The sequence below is a fragment of the Pinus tabuliformis genome, chromosome 3_2 (genome assembly GCF_031772625.1).
Source record: "Pinus tabuliformis cultivar Carrire ecotype Pingquan chromosome 3_2, CPIR1, whole genome shotgun sequence".
Taxonomy (NCBI): domain Eukaryota; kingdom Viridiplantae; phylum Streptophyta; class Pinopsida; order Pinales; family Pinaceae; genus Pinus; species Pinus tabuliformis.
In genome coordinates, this window is record NC_142302.1 from 702,063,431 (window position 1) to 702,082,804 (window position 19,374).

General features: G+C 39.9%; 2 pseudogenes; both read right to left on the minus strand.

Annotated features, from left to right (window-relative positions):
* Positions 1-10,659: 10,659 nt before the first annotated feature.
* On the minus strand, positions 10,660-12,396 carry LOC149182563 (hypothetical protein At1g04090 pseudogene; annotated as a pseudogene).
* Positions 12,397-13,526: 1,130 nt separating this feature from the next.
* Positions 13,527-18,787, minus strand: LOC149182564 (putative kinase-like protein TMKL1; annotated as a pseudogene).
* Between the last annotated feature and the right edge of the window lie 587 nt (positions 18,788-19,374).

Here is a 19,374-nt window from a genome sequence, read left to right on the forward strand (position 1 = left end):
AAAGCAGGGGAAAGGTGCCCCTAAACCACAGAACAAAGGACAAAGCCAAGGCGGGACAACCCAAGACAACCAGCTGAAGCTGCAAGCAAAGAACAGCGTCGCGAAGCCGAGAAAGGACACTGGAAAATGGTGCGAGTTCCATAAGAGCTCCACTCACAACACAAGTGAGTGTCGGGCCAAGCAGTCACTGGTGGCTGAGCTGAAGGTTTCAGACTCAGATGCATGTTCCGACTCTGAGTCAGAACCCGATAAGGGGTATGAAAAAGGGAAGCAGATCATTGATGCGGACCCCAACACCACTGTTGCTACCGCAAAGATCCAGAAAAATGAACCCGAAGATCCAGAGGAGGAGCAACGTCTCTTCCACTCCCAGATGTGGGTAAATGGCTCCCCGATATAGTTCATTGTTGATAGCGGGAGTCAAAGAACCTCATTTCGGCAGAGGTCGTGAAGCGGTTGGGCTTACCGACCACAGCACATCCACAACCATACACCATTGGGTGGCTTCACCAAGGACGAGATCTTCGCGTGAGCCAGTAGTGTCGCCTTCCATACAACATCAAGCCCTTCATGGATGAGGTATTGTGTGACATTGCTCCCCTTGAAGTTTGTGATGTATTACTAGGACAACCATACTTGTGGAAGCGACATGCTGTGTATGAATCAAGGCCCCGTGCTGTTATTATTACATTGGGGAATAAGTTGTTCAGGATACCAGAGGTAGCACCACCTGCCGCCCTCTCTTTGATTACTGCAAAACAATGCAGTAAGATCATTTCCAAAACCAGGAAATTTATTTTCCTGATGATACGCCCTCAAGGAAAGAAGAAGACAGTGGCTGCGACCTCCAAACGGGGCCCCTCTGCACGACAACTACAGATGGACAAGATTGTGGAGGAGTACGAGGACATCTTCACCTCCCCGGCAGGGGTTCCTCTGCACTGTCAAGTCAAGCACTCCATCGATCTGACCCCAGGTGCGCTGCTACCCAATGGAACAATTTATCGGCGCTACGTTCTGGAGAATGATGAAATCAAGAGGCAGATTCAGGAGCTCCTGTAGAAAGGTCACATCCGTCCGAGTTCATCGCCCTGTGGGAGCCCGATCGTGTTGGTACAGAAGAAGGATGGGACGTGGAGACTCTGTATTGACTATCGGGCGCTGAACAAGATCACTGTCCGTAATAGGTACCCGATCCCGCGAATTGATGACCTCCTAGACCAACTAAAGGGGGCGAAATATTTTAGCAAGATCGACCTGAAGTCGGGATATCACCAGGTACCAATCGAACCCTCCGATGTGTGGAAGACTGCCTTCAAGTCCAAGGAGGGCCTCTTCGAATGGTTGGTCATGCCTTTCGGATTGACGAATGCTCCTGCAACCTTTATGAGGCTAATGGATGACATCTTGCGGCCATTCACCAACTCCTATGTAGTAGTATACTTGGATGACATTCTGATCTTCAGCCAGAGTTGGGAAGAGCACCTCCACCACATCCGATAGGTTCTCCAAACACTGCGGCAACACCAGCTATGTGCCAATTTGGAGAAATGCACTTTTTGCATGACCCAGGTTCAATATATGGGATACATCATTGATGAACAGGGGGTGCATGTCGATCCAGCCAAGATCCAAGTCATTCAGGATTGGCCCTCTCCAACCACTCTAACAGAGCTCCACAGCTTTCTAGGTCTTGCCAACTTCTACCGCAGGTTTGTGTTGGGGTTTTCTCATATTTCTTGGCCCTTGAGTCAAGTCACCAAGGGCGAGGTGAAAGCAAAATTCTTTTGGTCTGAATCTCAACAGAAGGCATTCAGGGAGTTGAAGGATCGCCTCTGCACGGCACCAGTGCTCGCGTCACCAGATTTGCAACAACCATTTGAGGTCGAGACAGATGCCCCTGACTATGCTATTGGGGCAGTCCTTACTCAACATGGACATCCAGTGGCATATCACAGTGAAACACTTTCAGACACAGTCCGGAAGTACCCCACTTATGATAAAGAGATGTATTCCATTGTACATGCCTGCCGACAATGGAAGCATTACATTTTGGGGAAGGAAAAGGTCATCCACACAGACCACCGACCTCTGCAGTTCATACAGACCCAAGGGAAATTGCAGAATGATCGCCATCAGAAGTGGTCTACATACCTGCAACAGTTTCACTTGAATATCAAGTATAAAAAGGGCAGCACCAATAATGTTGCAGATTGCCTCAGTCGACCACCGATCATGGCGCTAACCACCGTGCTCAACTCTTGTGGGCACGAGACTTCTGAATGGCCACTTCTCTATAAAAGTGACCCAGAATTCGGCCACACATACCAGACACTCTTGGAGGGTCGGCAGGTTGCAGATTTTCACCTCCAGGATGCCCTATTATGCCACCTCGGACACCTTTGTGTTCCTTCAAGCGAGCGTGCCAAGATGATTTGGGAAGCACACTACAGTCGGGCTGTTGGGCATTTCGGGGTTGAGAAAACAGTGGCAGTACTGCAAAATTATTTCTATTGGCCGAATCTTCGACAAGATGTTGGGAAGTACATCCGATCATGTACTGCCTGTGCCATTGCCAAACCGACCATTAAGAAGCACGGCCTCTATACCCCGTTGCCTACTGCTAGTCGACCTTGGGAATCCATCTCCATGGATTACATGTCAGGCCTTCCTTCCACTAAGCATGGAAATGACTGTGTTTTTGTGGTCATCGACAGGTTCTCGAAGATGGCCATTATGGTGGTCTGCAAGAAGAATATCACAGCAGAAGCCACTGCTAAACTCTTCTTTGAACGATTGTGGGTGCACTTTGGGATCCCACAGTCTATCATCTCAGATCGGGACAGTCGGTTTCTCAGCACATTTTGGTCCAGTCTCTGGTCAATGCTGGACACCAAACTCACGAAGTCCACAACCTTCCATCCTCAAACTGATGGCCAGACAGAGGTTGTCAATAGGATGATTGTGCACATTCTGCGCATGTATAACTCAAAGCATCCACGCACATGGGACGAGAGCCTCCCCTATGTTCAGCACAGCTACAACCGAGCTCTTCACAGCTCCACTGGCCATAGCCCTTTTCAAGTGGGTTTGGGATTCCAGCCACTATGCCCCATTGATGTGGCCATGCCACTTGCAGCTACTCACATGAATTCAGCTCATGTCCAGTCCGAAACAGATAAGGCCACCAGCTTCATTGAGCGCATCCAACATATTCGCCAGCAGGTCCATGACATTCTTGAGAAATCAAATGCCAAGTACAAGCAGCGACATGATCAATATCGGGTGCCACACAAGTTTCAGGTGGGAGACAAAGTCTGGTTGCATTTGCAAAAGGAACGCCTTACTGGAGCCTATCGGAAATTGAGACCACTCCGATATGGTCCTTACACCATTACTAAGGCTATGGGAGACAATGAATTTGAGCTCAACATTCCCCCATTCCTTGGCCTGCAGCCAGTGTTCAATGTGGACCGCCTTCGGCCATACTTTCCACCATTGCTAGACACATCCGACATTGCAGAACAGCTCAAACCCACAGAATTAAATCCAGATTGCATGGAACAAGCTGCAACTGATCGGATCATGGACACACAGGTCAAGAACACTCGCCAACAAAATATCCAACTGTATCGAGTTGTCAAAGCAGGCCAACTCCTCAGCAGGGCAAGTGGCTCACCAGGGAACAAGTTCAGCAGAAGTTTCCTCATCTCATGGAGGAGCTCAACGCAATGGGGACCATTGCTTCCTAAGGGAGGAGGAATGATCCAGGTGGATATTGGTGGCCACCTTCCAAGTCCACCTGGACCCCCACCATTGTCTTTCTCAGCATTTTCAGTTTCCTTATTGTAGCACAACTGACTATTTTTAGCAGTTTTTCGGGTCCTGAACTTCCGGAGCCGTTTTCAGGCCCTAAACGACGTTTTTTGGGGAATCCGGGGGCAACATGGTTCCAACAATGACAGTGCTCGGATAGATCTTTCTAATGAGCTATTGTACGCGTCAAACGGAGATCATATGCCAAAGTTACGACCCTGGGAAGTTGATGTACCAACTTACCCCCAAACGGGGCCCACAGTTTGGCGTTTCATCTCCTAGGGTTAGGTTTTGGAATGTTAAGGGTTTTCCATTGTTTCTCAACAATAAATAGGCCTTCGAGCCTCATTGTGACAGAGTTCAGAGGCATGTAGCCATCACATCTTTTCTCAGAGATAAGCTACCATCGCCCTAGCTAGTTTGTTTCCATTTCTGGTTGTAAGCATTTTTCAGTATTTTCCATTAATGAAATGAAGTATTATTTCCGCTGCATCTTTGTGTATATGGTTATCTCTGTAATTTGTAGCGTTCCTATTTAAATCCGGATCATTTCCGCATCGAAATGGCCTCACATGCTGCTTGACTGGCAGCCATGTATTCAGCCTTTACTGAGCTAAGTGCAACTGACCTTTGTTTCCTACTGTACCAAGAAACTGCAGCTGAACCAAGGTTGAAAATTCCTCCTGAAGTGCTTTTCCGATTTGATGGACTCCCTGTCGAATCTGCATCTATGAAGCCCTGAAGCTTCACTCCCTCTGTCCATCTGTACCATAATCCATACTGAGATGTGCCTCTGAGGTATCTCAACACATGCTTCGCTGCCTTCCAAAATAGTTTGGTAGGCTGAACCATAGCTTGACTCAGCTGGTTCACTGCAAAGCACAAATCTAGTCATGTGTTCACTAAATACATCAATGAACCCACAAGCTACCGATACACAGTGGCAACTACTACCTCACCTAAAGTAGCATCCTCCTTCCTCCAGTTACCTGCTAGAGGAGTCTGCATGGGCTTGCACTTCTCCATGTGGAATCTCACGAGTATCTCATTGGCATACTTTCCTTAAGACACAAACACTTCCCCATCATACCGCCACACTTCCATGCTTAGAAAGTAGTGCATGAGACCCATGTCTTTCATCTCGAACTCTCTTGCAAGGTCCTCCTTGCAAGACTTGATCAATTGATCATCACCTATCAATATCAGATCATCAACATAAAGAACAGTGTTCAATGGCTTACCTTCTAACATGATGTGGTATAGGTACGCACCTGCTTCACTCCTTGTGAAGACCAACCCGGTGAAATAGTTGTCGATCCTGGTGTACCAAGCACGAGGTGCTTGCTTCAGCCCGTAAAAAGCTCTCTTGAGTTGGCACACATGCGACTCACAATTGAAGGTCTCAAATCCTTCCGTATGCTCTATGTACACCTCTTCCTCAATCTTGCCATTGAGGAATGTAGTCTTCACATCCATCTGATGAATCTTCCAACCCATCTGTGCTGATAGTGCCAACATCGATCTGATAGATGAGTACCTTGCTACAGGAGCAAAAGTCTCATCATAGTCGATCCCCTCGACCTGTGAGAAACCACGGGCAACAAACCTTGCCTTATGTTTCTCCACACTACCCATTAGCTGCTTGCTTTACCTTGTAAAACCATCGGGAACTCACGATTGACTTATTCTCCGGTCTTGGAACAACATCCCAAACACTATTCCGAACTATGGAGTCATACTCCTCCACCATAGCATCAACCCAAACTCGGTGCTGCACTACTTCCTCGAAGGAATATGGTTCGGTCTCTACACACTCCCCAACCAGGGCCATGTAACTAGTGTACTGCTCAGGTGACCTCCTCTGTCTGCGCTGAGAAGATGATTGTCCCACATTCTCTCTCGCATCCATCAACAAAAGGTCAACTTCCCTTGGGCGTTTCCGCCCATCTCTGGAAGACTTTGCATGAGTGGATGTCTCCACTTCTGAATCCTCTACATGCGGCTGCTCCACAGCAGTTTGAGGCTCCTCCTCCTTAGGAACCAAAAGTTCCTCCTCTACATGTAACTTGAGCTCCTCTCAAGGGAAACTCACATGGCCTTCTGCTCGTCAAACTTTAGATCTCTACGTACCACTATCCTCTGACTAGTAGGCAAGAACACCCGATAGTTGTGGGGTGTATCAGTGTACCCCACAAGTATCCCCAACTCAGTTGTTGGCTCTAACTTCTTCTAGGCATCTTTGGTCACATGGAAAAACACTGATGAGCCAAAGATCCTGAAGTGACTCACATTTGGTCTCTTCCTGGAGAAAGCCTCCTCTGGTGTCTTCATCCCCAGTATACGATACAGGCTTCTATTCTACAAGTATACTGATGTATTGCATGCCTCAGCCCACAAATGAAGTGGCAGGCCTTGGTCATGCAACATCGCCCAAGTTGCTCCCACAATCGTTATGTTCTTCCTTTCAGCCACCCCATTCTGTTGTGGGTTATGGGGTGTCGTCAACTCCCATTTAATTCCTTCTGCTGCACAAAAGTCCTTAAACTGTTGAGAGACATACTCTCCACCATTGTCGGTTCGCAAGGCCCTTATCTTCTTTCCTGATTCTTTCTCAACCAAGGCTTTGAACTCACAAAACCTTAAGAAGGTTTGATCCTTCTTCTGCGTGAAGTAGATCCAACATCTACGAGAAAAACCATCAATGAAAATAACATAGTACCTTTGTTTAGTGGTGGAGGTTGTCGAGAATGGTCCACACACATCTGTGTGGACTCGCTCCAAGATTGCTCCAGCTCGACTGTCTCGATCCTAAAAGGAAGATTTTTCATACTTACCCAAGGTACAACCTTTGCATGTATCCACTTGCTCAAGTTTACCCTTGGGAAGTCCGGTAGAAATCTATTACATGATCTTCAGTGCCCCATGGTGTAAGTGGCCCAATCTTCTATGCCATAGCTCGCCAATACCTTGGCTTTGCACCAACTCTGCTTTGGAACTCAATGCAGCACAATCATCTACCTCCAGCTTGTAGAGATTCTTCACTCGAATCCCAATCCTCTTGGTCTGTCTCGTGCCGATGTGTCTCAAGAATGCCTTTCCTTTACTAAAGACTACATCATAGCCTTTGTCTTCCAACATAGCGACAGATACCAAGTTCTTCTTCGGTCCAAGCACATATTTTACATCAGTCAGGGTGAGAGGAGCTCCATGCTCCCTTTGAAACACAACTGTGCCTTCACCTAAAACACGGTACTTTCCATCATCGCCCATCTCTATGCGCATCTGGAGGTCCTTCTCCTCCAAGGTACTAAATAAACTCTTGTCACCGGTCATGTGGAATGAGGCTCCACTATCCAGGTACCAAACACAACCCACCATCGATGAAACCATGCATGCAATGAGGGTGAAATACAATTCGAACTGTGAGGTCAATGCCTCACCATCTGATCCTTTCGAGGATGCCTTCTTGGATTTCTTCTGTGGACAATTTGTAGCATAATGGCCCACCTCATGACAATTAAAGCATCACACTTTAGATTTTTCAATCTTCTTCCCACCATGGGAAGAACTCGATTTGGAATGGGAAGCTTTCCCTTTCCCTTTCCTCGCCTTACTCGCTAAGGCTAGATTTTCTTCATCATCATGTTTTGATGAAGAACCATCTTTGGTGCTTCTCCTTATCTCCTCCTGCATCAAATCCGACCACAGTCATTCCCAATCTTGTAGTTTCTCTCCTCCATTTACTGAGTCTTGGTAGCTATGCCAGCTCTTAGGAAGACCGAGGAGAGCAAGACTCACCATGTCATCATCAGTTGTCGTGATTCCTACACTTCCAAGCTCATCCCTGCAAGTGGTGAGCTTGTTCAGATATGTAGAGATCGTGTCGCCCTTTTCACACTTGATTTTCCGAAGCTTTTCTTTTAGCGCCAATTTCCTCTGATCGTTGTTGTTCTGATATATATCCTTCAATGTTTTCCACATTGAAAACGATGTCTCCTTCCCATGGAGACTCGAGACAATGTGGTCTCGAATTCCCTCCAAAAGAATCCTCCTCGCTCTAGCCACACATTTCTTCCATTTTGCCAATACTTTGGCATTAGCAGCTGCTAGCTTGGAGACTTCTTGACCAATGAAGTCCTTCAAACCGTTCTCCTCTAATACCGCTTCCATGCGATCCTTCCAGGCTATATAATTCGAGCTACCATCCAAGGCATACTCGAGTCTCAAACCATTGAATTCCATTGGTGAAATTTGAGATCTGATAAGAAATTGATTTCTATAATCAAGAACTTCAAACTTCAAACTTCTCCCTTCTTTGTATATTGTTCTCCGTTTTGATCACCTTTGCTCCGATACCATGTATAAATTCTCACTGTAGATCACGTGATAATGCAATATACTAAAGCAAAATACTTGATCTACTTCTACAAACAAACTTGTAAAGCTTAATTGATTTTGGGCAAGATCAAATAGAACACATATAACAGAGAAGAAGAAATCATACACATGAAACACAGAAGAATAATGTGGGATATCGCAGCTAAAAACCCCGCTATCTGTATTATCATACGAGTGGAAATATCTTAGGATTACACAAAGCTTTAACTCACAAGCTATCGAGCTCTCAATACAATCCCTCACTGTTGCTCATAGACAGAATAGACAACACATGTGCCTTCCTTCAGTCCTCCAAGCCTCCTATTTCCTTGCACAGTTTCTCTTGGGTCCTCTGGCTGCGACTTGTGTGAATTCTCCTCTCACACACAACACTGTCCCTAGACTAAACTGCGCAATCCTCAAGGAATGAATTCCTTATACCTACAAGAGATATCCTCATGGGAATATTCCTGCAATTGATAGTACACTATCCCTTCCTCTGATCTCAACTGGATCTCTGACTGAACTGAAATGCATGAGTTATTTATGAGAGAATATTCAGTTATCTGAAGTACACTAGTTACATGCATGCATGCATTAACTAACTGAACTCACAATCAGTTCCACAAATTGTTGGAACTAATTGAATTGAACTTAACTCAGTTAACTAAGCTAAGTAATTACAACTCAAAGTACAACTCATCCTGATCTCCTTAATTAAGGGATAACTTCCTCAATCAAAGGGATAACTGTTGCATGTCTTCACATAGACTTCATGTTTGATTTTATCTAACTAATTAACTCAAGATGAATTAATTATTATTTTTTTCAAACAACTGCTAAGATCAAATTCGAATTTTAATTTCTAATTTTTAGTTCAGGGACTAACTAAAATTGGAATGTATCCCGAAATGCTATTTTTAGCATTTCTTGTTGCTATTTTCAACAAAGCATGGAACATTTGAGATATTCCAGTACCATGTTAGTACTTGTACACAAAGTAGCAACCAAATAAGCAAAGAAATGGTAAAATTTGTGTAGTTAATTTTCACAATGAGGATTAAGAAAATAACTAGAAAAGAATAATAGTAAGGACACATTGTGAAATGTAAATGGGAAGAAAAGCATGCAATATATGAGAAAGTTGAAGGTACTAACCTTCATTAATGTCAGTTTTGTTTTAGAAACATTGAATTGCAATTTCCAATTGCAAAAACTCAGACATTGGCAATGTTATGAGATAAGCTCTTATTATGATGAACATTTAATATTTAGAAGCACAATGTATAAACTCTGCTCCATGTCGTTTTTACACAATAAATGCATTTAATTATAAATTTGTCTTGCATATAGAAGTAAATTTTTTATCTATTTGACTCAAACACACAAATGGGTTATATCCAATTTATAACACCATGAGAAGATGGCATTAAATTGATGTTTAAATGAAGTCTTTTGTAAACTATAAAAAAGAAATATCTTTTGGAAATGAAAAGGTCCTTATAGGACATGGACTTTATGTATTTTAAACAAGGGAACATATTTTGTCCATCCCAGAGAAGTTTCCCATACTAGTGTTGTAATGGTGAGGACAAACACAGGCTTGGAATGTGGCATTCTTACCAAGTTTATTTCTGAATTCAGTAACTAAGAAGCCTCTAGGAGGAAATAAGAAGTCGAGTTGGTCTAGTTGTAATTGTCATTGACTGATATTTGATGGGAATTCTATTTATGAAAATTTTCCCTAATTTAGTTTAGAACTATAAATGAACAATATATGCATTGGGAGAATGCATAACAACATTTTTCTATGGAAATAAACTTACAAAAAAAAAACGTATTAAGCACAATATAGGATTTTGTGAAAAGGAGAGAATTGAATATGAAAATGGAAGTGGAGAAAAAAAATAAGCAGGTAAAAGCAAAAATATTTTGCAGCTATTGACAGACAAATAATGCGCTCAATTCAAAAGTTTTAATCTTACAACTTGTAGTACAGATTGGATTGAATTCACAACCAAGTGGAAGAGACTCTAATCATTATGGTTGACAAACTGAACTTACATTTTACTAGTAGTGAAAGTGGCACATATTCTATTTATGAAAATTTTCCCTAATTTGGTTTAGAACTTTAAATGAACAATATATGCATTGGGAGAATGCATAACAACATTTTTCTATGGAAATAAACTTACAAAAAAAAAACAAACAAACATATTAAGCACAATATAGGATTTTGTGAAAAGGAGAGAATTGAATATGAAAATGGAAGTGGAGAAAAAAAAATAGCAGGTAAAAGCAAAAATATTTTGCAGCTATTGACAGACAAATAATATGCTCAATTCAAAAGTTTATTCTTACAACTTGTAGTACAGATTGGATTAAATTCACAACCAAGTGGAAGAGACTCTAATCATTATGATTGACAAACTGAACTTACATTTTACTAGTAGTGAAAGTGGCACATCAAACTCTTTCATCCCCATACCAATTGTCTTTGGCTTTGGGTCTTGTGGGTCCTTGCTCACCTGAAAGCTCCTTAGGCAAATTGTTTAGGAGACTCTCTATAGGTGACCTCAGTTTAGAAGGAAGCAATTTGATTACCCTATTAAGCTTTGTTCACAAATTATAGACAATTTTTGGTCCCCACTCCCTCATGTACTGCAACCATGGAGGCTTTACTACTATGTCCTTTGACCCAAGAGCTTCCAAGTGCTCTACAACAATAATTTGGTATTTTCTGCTAGTGTCCAGAAAATATTTGCTTTAGTTGGCATCATTCCAGATACCAACACCAAGCTTCCTGTCACCCTCAAGAAATTTCCCTACATGAGGAAATGTTGCATGCCCACTCTTTGTTGCATTTACTGCTATCATATTCCCTTCAATATGCAAATATGAGGCATTAACGCATTGACCACCGTTGTGCTATGAGAAATAAACTTCCATAGTTCACCAATGAAATTGCTCACTCTAAGAGTGAAATGTTCGCAATCACCAATATGCTCTCCATATTTGAGAGGCATATTAAGGGCACCAACCTTGATAGTGATGGGACCATTCAGAGGATAAAACAACCATATTGCAACATCAGTGTATGTTCCTCCAAAATTCATTTTAAAATGTACATATGCCATTGTGCTCTACAAATCACCTTGTCTCAGTCTTTTTACAACCTCATCCTCTTTAGGGAAGTCAAGCCCATATTATTTATCATTGGAGCCACCTTGAGGTAAATTTGAGCCATTAATTGTAATTTATTGAGGTGTTTCCACACCTTGTCTATAAATCAATTGTCCATTTTCAAATAGCCAAGAAACTGACGATGGGAAGAAAGTCTCCTTTGGATGGAAAAAGGCAGCATGCCAATCTTTCTTAACTAATTGATGCATTTGATTGAGCTTGGGCATTGCAGTAAGGTCAAAACTAACATTCTTCAAACATACAATAGGAAGAACGTTTTCAGGTGTAAGGTACTTATTACAATAGAATGCTCCTTTACTTACACCTTGGGATTTTGACTCTTGCGATTTTGGTCTTATGTTCAAAACACTAAAGGGAAATCTTGGAGGATTCATGTTTCCTATTGTCCAAATCAAGCCATTTGTTTCACATATATAAATGAGATGTGATCTTACACACCTCACCTCGTCTAAAAAGGGTTCAAGTGGTTTAGTTGTAACCACAAACCCATAGGGATTGTAATTCTCTAGAGCTTGAGGCATCTAGAAGTAACCAACGATATCTTGAGTTCCTTTCCACCATTAACTACTTAATACCAATGTATAATTCATTGGTTTTCGCTAATGGAGGAAGGCTTCTCTTACAAAATTCTCACTTTTTCACAGATAAATAAATGGAGATAACCATATCTAATTGAATAGTAAACAAATAGGTGGTCAACTTGCCATTAGAGACTTGGTAGGAATGAAGTATGTAAACAAACAGGTGGTCAACTTGCTATCAAAGACTTCGTAGGAATGAAGTATGGATAAGCTTCACAAGTATTATAGGTGTGATAGTAGTACCTGAATAAGGAAATTTGATTAAATTGAGTAGAAGTTAGATGATAAAAAGCATCTGGTGTTTCATTGTTCAGTAGAGTGTTTCATTCTTTAGTATATGAAGTTATAATTATTCAATAAAGTGGATAAAATCTAGAACCTTTCGGGTACAAGGCCACTTAACAATAACCAAAGTCATTACAACAATATATTCATTGTGAACTTAAAATGTCATTTGTAAAAAATGAACCTACATGGGGAGGATAGTAGTCATTCCTCCCAACTACCCAATATACACCCAATTAACAAATAAATCTTTAATATATGTGCAGACTGGTTATTTAATTTTGTAAGTTTTTTTTTTATATAATGACAATAAGTAATATAGAAAAATATAGTCTAACTCTTATTATTCAAATCCATATGAAATATGCATCACAGTTCTATGTTATGAAGAGAGTGAAGTTTAAACAAAACATGGCTTATGACAATAAATGAAAAGAAATTTGGTCTCGAAGTCCAAATGAGAAAAAAACAAGGTTTCTATTTGCATAGAGAAAAGCAAAAAGAAGGTGTTATAAATTAGAGTGGAGAAAATGCAAGGTGCTATACACCAGAAGGCGGGAGTGAGAAAATTCAAGGTGCTATATCACCTAAGGTGGGGAATATGTTTGTGAATTAGATTCCAAATGGCATAAAATGTTATATATATATATATATATATAGATATAATTTTGTTTTAGAAAAGTTGAGAAATAATTTAAGAAACTATTTGTAAGTATGGGTTTTTAATCAAAATGCCAAGCTAGAGCTTTCAAATTTAAGTAGTGTTAGGACAACCTTGAACACGAGTGACTAGTCAAAAAAATATACAAAATTTTAACTAAGATAAGCAATTAATAACTAGTTACTTTAAATGATAAAGGAGCTTTGAAAATGTTGCAACATCCATCTTGGCAACAACTTACAATTTGTTGTTGTACAAAGAATTTTCTAATAGGAATAGCTCTCAAGCCATGTTATATTGACGCAATCACTTATGTTTTCTGTAAAATTATGGCATGCTTACAAATTATATCTAATTTTTGATAAACCACACTTAAGGCAGTGAGAATAAATGCATTGTTGCACTTAAGTTTTCCTGTCAACAAATTAACAATATTTAGAATAAACACACTTAACTAGTTGTTATGTATCTTATACTAACAAGATATGTATCAGTGTAATGGGCCTCACTCTCACACCAAGGGGATCGGTACAAGAACATCGCAAGGTTCTAATAAAATAATGCCATTGGAGATGACAATCAAATCCAAAATAGGTACATGCCTAATCTAGAGCACGGGTCCCAAGCTTGTATAAAGGAGAATACATTTTGGGTCTTAATTCCTCCAATTTTCTAACAACTATCTTAATATATGGCCTCACAACAGGTGAAGGTGCACAACAACCAATTCTAAGCTGAAGAGCACGAAGCAATCCATCATCTATGGGGGTCCTAATTTCCCTCAAAATTTCAATGTCAAAAATCTAAATGGTGCGTTCTTCAAGCACTATAGCCTTCACAATACTAGGCAAATCCACAATCTCGTTTGAAGCATTCTTACCTGGCCTCTTTCCCATCAACATCTCCAAAAGAAAAATACCAAAGTTGTAGATATCAGTCTTGTAGTAGCCTTCTTCATTTTTTGAAGCTCAAGAGCCTTGTAGCCTTCTAAACTTGACATTGTCATCATATCTGTCACAACATTATGACTCATCATCCTATCCAACCCAAAATCTATGAGATGGGATACATAGAATTCATCAACCAAAATTTTCTTGTATTTAAGTTTTCCATGAATTATGGGTGTTTTAAGCCTTGTATGCAATGGGAGAGCCCTCGAGCTACTCCAAGAGCAATTTTTTACCTACGATCCCAACTTAGATATTATCTTCCTAAACCATGAAGAAGATTGACCAAGCTACCTTTGGGTATATAATCATAGGCCAACAAATTTTCTCCTCTTTCACCCTCATAAAATTCCCTCATATGAATTAAATTATTATGTTGGAGATGCCCCTATTAAGTAACTGTAGGCAAGAATAATTCCCTGCTGCATATAGTGCCTTCTGTAAGCAACATAAGCACAATAGTACCTCCTTGAACCAAATTTTCCTTATACATAGTACCATACATTTTTTCCCCAATACTTGTCAAATTGCTTTCATAACATCACCCTGCCTTCAAACAAGACCAACCTTCCCTCCCATGATTCTTCTTCGTCAAACACATTCCTAAACTCCCCCCTTATCTTTCTATCATGAGAGCTACAAAATGAAACCAAAGAAAACAACACAACAACCGAAAAATCCATTAGACTAATCATAATTCCAAGCATCTGATGCAGGTCAAATAACCACAGGTCTGCAACTTAATCATAAACACACACCATAATACCAAAAATGAACTGAGATTCACCCAATAGCAAAATACACACAAAATCTCAAAATAAATAATTAAAGAAAATATTTACAAGAGAAAGCATGGCTCAATGATTGGCCTTTCATTCCTTACACTCACACACACACTTCTACCTCTTTCATGCATCATGGCTCACCTCAATTTATACAAATGGATTAGAACCAAAGGTAGGTTCTAGATCCCTAAACTAACTCCCAAAATATCTCTCATGATCCCTAACATTTCTCATCTAATCTCTTATCCCTAGATAAGAGCTAACTAATCCATAATCCTCTCAAACCTTCCACAATACTCTCGAATCTTCTCCTATTTACAATAATCATCATTCTCTCTTAAAACTATTAGAAAAATACATTAATTAATTAAATCCTAACTTTACAAACTAACTCCTCTAGTAAAAAATTGACCTAGGTTAGATGCACCTACATCAGATTCCCCAGGTAAAAGAAAATCATGGTCTCCTGGCCATCAGTCTTCATAAGATGATAAAAATCTTCCTAGATCCCAAACTTTAGTTTGTCGCTGATCATATACTTTGTTATGTTGTTGATCTTCTGTGCCTATCCTTTCTTGTCTTCCATGATTCCAAACTTTATGTTGAAATTCTCCCTTCTCCTCACTGATGTATGCTTGTTCTGTTGTCATCAACAAGATTTTGCCATCTTCTTTCCTTCCTGCAATATGTCTCTTTTGGGACACTTTCACCATTAATCTTCTAATATCTTCAATTGCCATGTCCAACTTGTCTTCTTGCTAGTAAAAATCACCCATTATTTGTTGAAAATGACTCTTTCCCTCCATGAATTCACTAGGATACCACTTATCTTCTATCATTCTCTACTTCTTCTCCTCAAAGTCGTCCGCATTACTGCCACTTTGCTGCTACATTTTCTTCATTGAAACTTTGTCCTCATCCTCTATGAAATTGTTGCATTCCATCATCATTTCATTTGCTTCGCAATTGTTCTTTGGATTGTCCAACCAGTCCTCTGAAAAATCCATTTTTGCAGCAACAACCTCCATATATATGCCTTTGCAGACTTGCATGGGTTCCTCCAATGGTTCTTGAGCTTCCTTAATTTCTAGTTTACTCTCGTTTTCTTGTGATTCTCCACTACCTGCAAACATAAAATAAGTAGTTTCAAAATTATGAGACCTGGAGGTTTCTCTTATGGCTTCTTGCATCCCTTATTTATGTAGCATACAATCCTTCAAGTTGTCCACTGACTCTTCCTCATCTTCTTCAATTTGCTTATTGGTGTCCATGTCCACACATTCATCATCCTCAGGTTGTTCTGGCCACTTTTCAATCTACACAATAGTCTTCAATGACTGCCCCAAGTTCACATCATAATCATCATCACCAAAAAATGGTCCTTGTTCTGGTTCACAAATGTATATATTTGTCTGGAGTTTCTCTACTTCTAAACCTTTCAGTTTATGCTTCTGTCTTCTTTCCATCAATTGTTTAATTCGTCATTTAACTGTTCGCTTTATTACCCATATGTGTCTCTATCTTTTAATAGCTCTAGCAACACGTCAAGTTGTACCTTTAATTTAGAAATCCATTTCTTGTCATCACCAATGCAAATTTCTATGGCATCATCGTGTCCTTTCTCTAGAATCTGCATCTTCTGTTGTGAACTTCACGTTGTTCACTGTAACCTGCAACTGAATCACCTTACCAAGTTATCTCCTCTGAACTTGCCCAATGGTTCACTTCACTTGAACCTTCTTGATGAGCACTCTTTTGCTCATCTACTTCCTTCTGCTGCAAATAACTGTAGTTTCTCTTCAAATTGTCTTTACAATGCCAGACTTTGGGTGTCAGGCTCCACCAATCATGCACCCATTACAATCACCTTTGAATTGACTTCAAATTATTTTGACTCCACACTTTTACATTAATTCTGCATTAGTGGACCTTGGGTGTCGGGTACAACCGAAAATGCACCCTTTTTATACAATATATAGATGACTTCTCGAACTTTAATTGGACCACCACCATTTGACTTGACTGGCTCCTTTGACCAATTCATTCCATTTAATTCGAAATTTTCTTAAATTTTTTACCTTTACCTTGCTCCAAATTAATTTCTTTTACATAACCTCCTTTGGTTTCTTTATAACTTGACAAAACTTATTGACTTCAATGAAGATAACTAGAGGTGGACTGGATATGAAGTGTATCGTCCTAGTCACATTTTTTTTTTAATTGGATCATTCAAAACTGAAAATATTAAACATTTTCCTCTACATTATGGACATTATTAAGAGATAATGACCAATAAAGTTCCTAGACACTTCTTGATAATTTCTCACAAATTTCTCCAATAACTTTGAAGTTTCACTACTTGCAAATGATGTGATAAAAGACTCATATTCCAAGACTTACGGGAAAAGAAAAAACGTGTCACATTTGAACATTGTCTCGTTAGTAGATCTAGAAGATCTCCATAAATTTTCCTCTGGCAGTCACCCTTTTCTTCAGCGAATGGAAGCTTATCACATCACCTCTCCTTCTCACATTATCAAGAGAGTGTTCACCATTAACACAGTAACGTTCACCAGATCAGTACTCAACACTTTGATGCCATATTAGATTACTCCCGATGAGAGAAAAAGGACGACAACGTTCACCTCTGCAACAGATCTCAATGCACCACAATATATTACATAATTCGCTCAGTGCTTTCCCGCGCTCTGATACCAAAAATATGATGCAGGTCAAATAACCATAGGTCTGCAACTTAATCATAAACACACACCATAATACCAAAAATGAGCTGAGATTCAACCAATAGAAAAATACACATAAACTCTCAAAATAAATAATTAAAGAAAATATTTACAAGAGAAATCACGGCCCAATGATTGGCCTCTCATTCCTCACACTCACTCACACACTTCTACCTCTTTCATGCCTCATGGCTCACCTCAATTTATACAAATGTATTAGAACCCAAGGTAGGTTCTAGATCCCTAAACTAACAGCCAAAATATCTCTCATGATCCCTAACATCTCTCATCTAATCTCTTATACCTAGATAAGAGCTAACTAATCCATAATCCTCTAAAACCTTCCACAATACTCTCGAATCTTCCCCTATTTACAATAATCATCATTCTCTCTTAAAACTATTAAGAAAATGCATTAATCAATTAAATCCTAACTTTACAAACTAACTTCTCTAGTAAACAATTGACCTAGGTTAGATGCACCTACATCAGCATGACACTGGGGCTCAATCCAAATGTATGCCCAATCTGTTGTGCTTTTTTGCAGGCTTGCAAAGGAGCACCACACAAGGTTGGACTATTGCCCACAAAATCATCTTGGCTAAAATTTTGAGTAAAGTTGGGTTTCACAAAGATTATTGCGTGTGAGATTCAAAACAAAGAGATTCAGATTATCAAGGGCTTATGGGATTGTTATAGAGAATGAATTACTATTGAGATCAAGATCATGGAGGTTTATGAAACTGGGCAGAAAACTAGGTATTGATCCCTCACGATGGTTATCACTAAATCCAGTTTTTTGAAGACTTGGGCATGTTACGTTTGGAAGGGTAGGGTCTAGTATGACACCAACAAGTTCATTCTTATCAAGATCGAGCTTGACCAGGTGACCACATAGATTCCATAGTGAAGGTGGTATGATATTATTAAGCCTGTTCTCGCTCAATAACAAGATTGCAAGGCTCAAGTTATTGAAGAGCTCTAAGGGTATATGTCCTATCATCATGTTCATATTTAGATAAATACATTGCAAGCTAGATAACCTTGCTAGTTCTTTGGGTATTATTCCTATGAGCCTAGTTGTAGGAAGTTCAACAGTGTAAGCAAAAATTGATGAGTCTCTGTATAGAGTAAGATTTTTGCTTACTAGTGAAGTGTCATAGTTGAGATGTGTGGCATTTGCCTTTATTGATTGGATACCCCTCCATTTACAGAGTGGTACTGAAGCCTTCCATGTTGAAAGCAACATGTTATCACCACTGCCTTGACCCCAAAGAGTTCCCTTTATCTCCAAAAATAAAGTTGCATCAATGGTGAGTCGAGCAATCGTTAGCATCAAGGGCATCTAGCATAAGATGTTGAATACCAAAGGGAGCTTGATGACCATTGTTGGCTTTCAAACTCTCAGACCCACTTGATTAATCAGCTTAGGGAAGTAGTTTTGATAGTTTTTTCATTGAGAACATAGGCTTTCACATACATTTGAGTGCATGGTAAGGTTCTACAATCCTCATTTATAAAAAAATTCTATAAAATTATTAAATTATTAGTCATGGCATCCATAAAATGTAGGTTGTGTCTAAAAAATTCAATTGAAGTGGAGGATATAGACATTTCGTAGAGGTGGGCACTGGCAATAAATTGATAATGTGATGTGTTTTTTTACTTGAACACTGTAAAATAACAAAGATTCATCAACATTTATGGAAAATATTATAATTTTCCATTTTTCTAATCCTCTCTACACTTTAGCTCCAGGGTAAGATGGATTTGCAAATTATAAATCCAGGGTAATGACCCCAATGCTATTAATGGAAGTTATTGTAAGCATATAATCTTTTGTTGCGTGGTTCAATTGGTAAGCAATCCTATGTTCTAAATCCATCCTGAAGGCCTCCTTGCTGTCTAAATAGATAACATAATGCAACAAACTGCAAAGAAATGATATAAACATGGTGTTTTTCTCACTGGGTA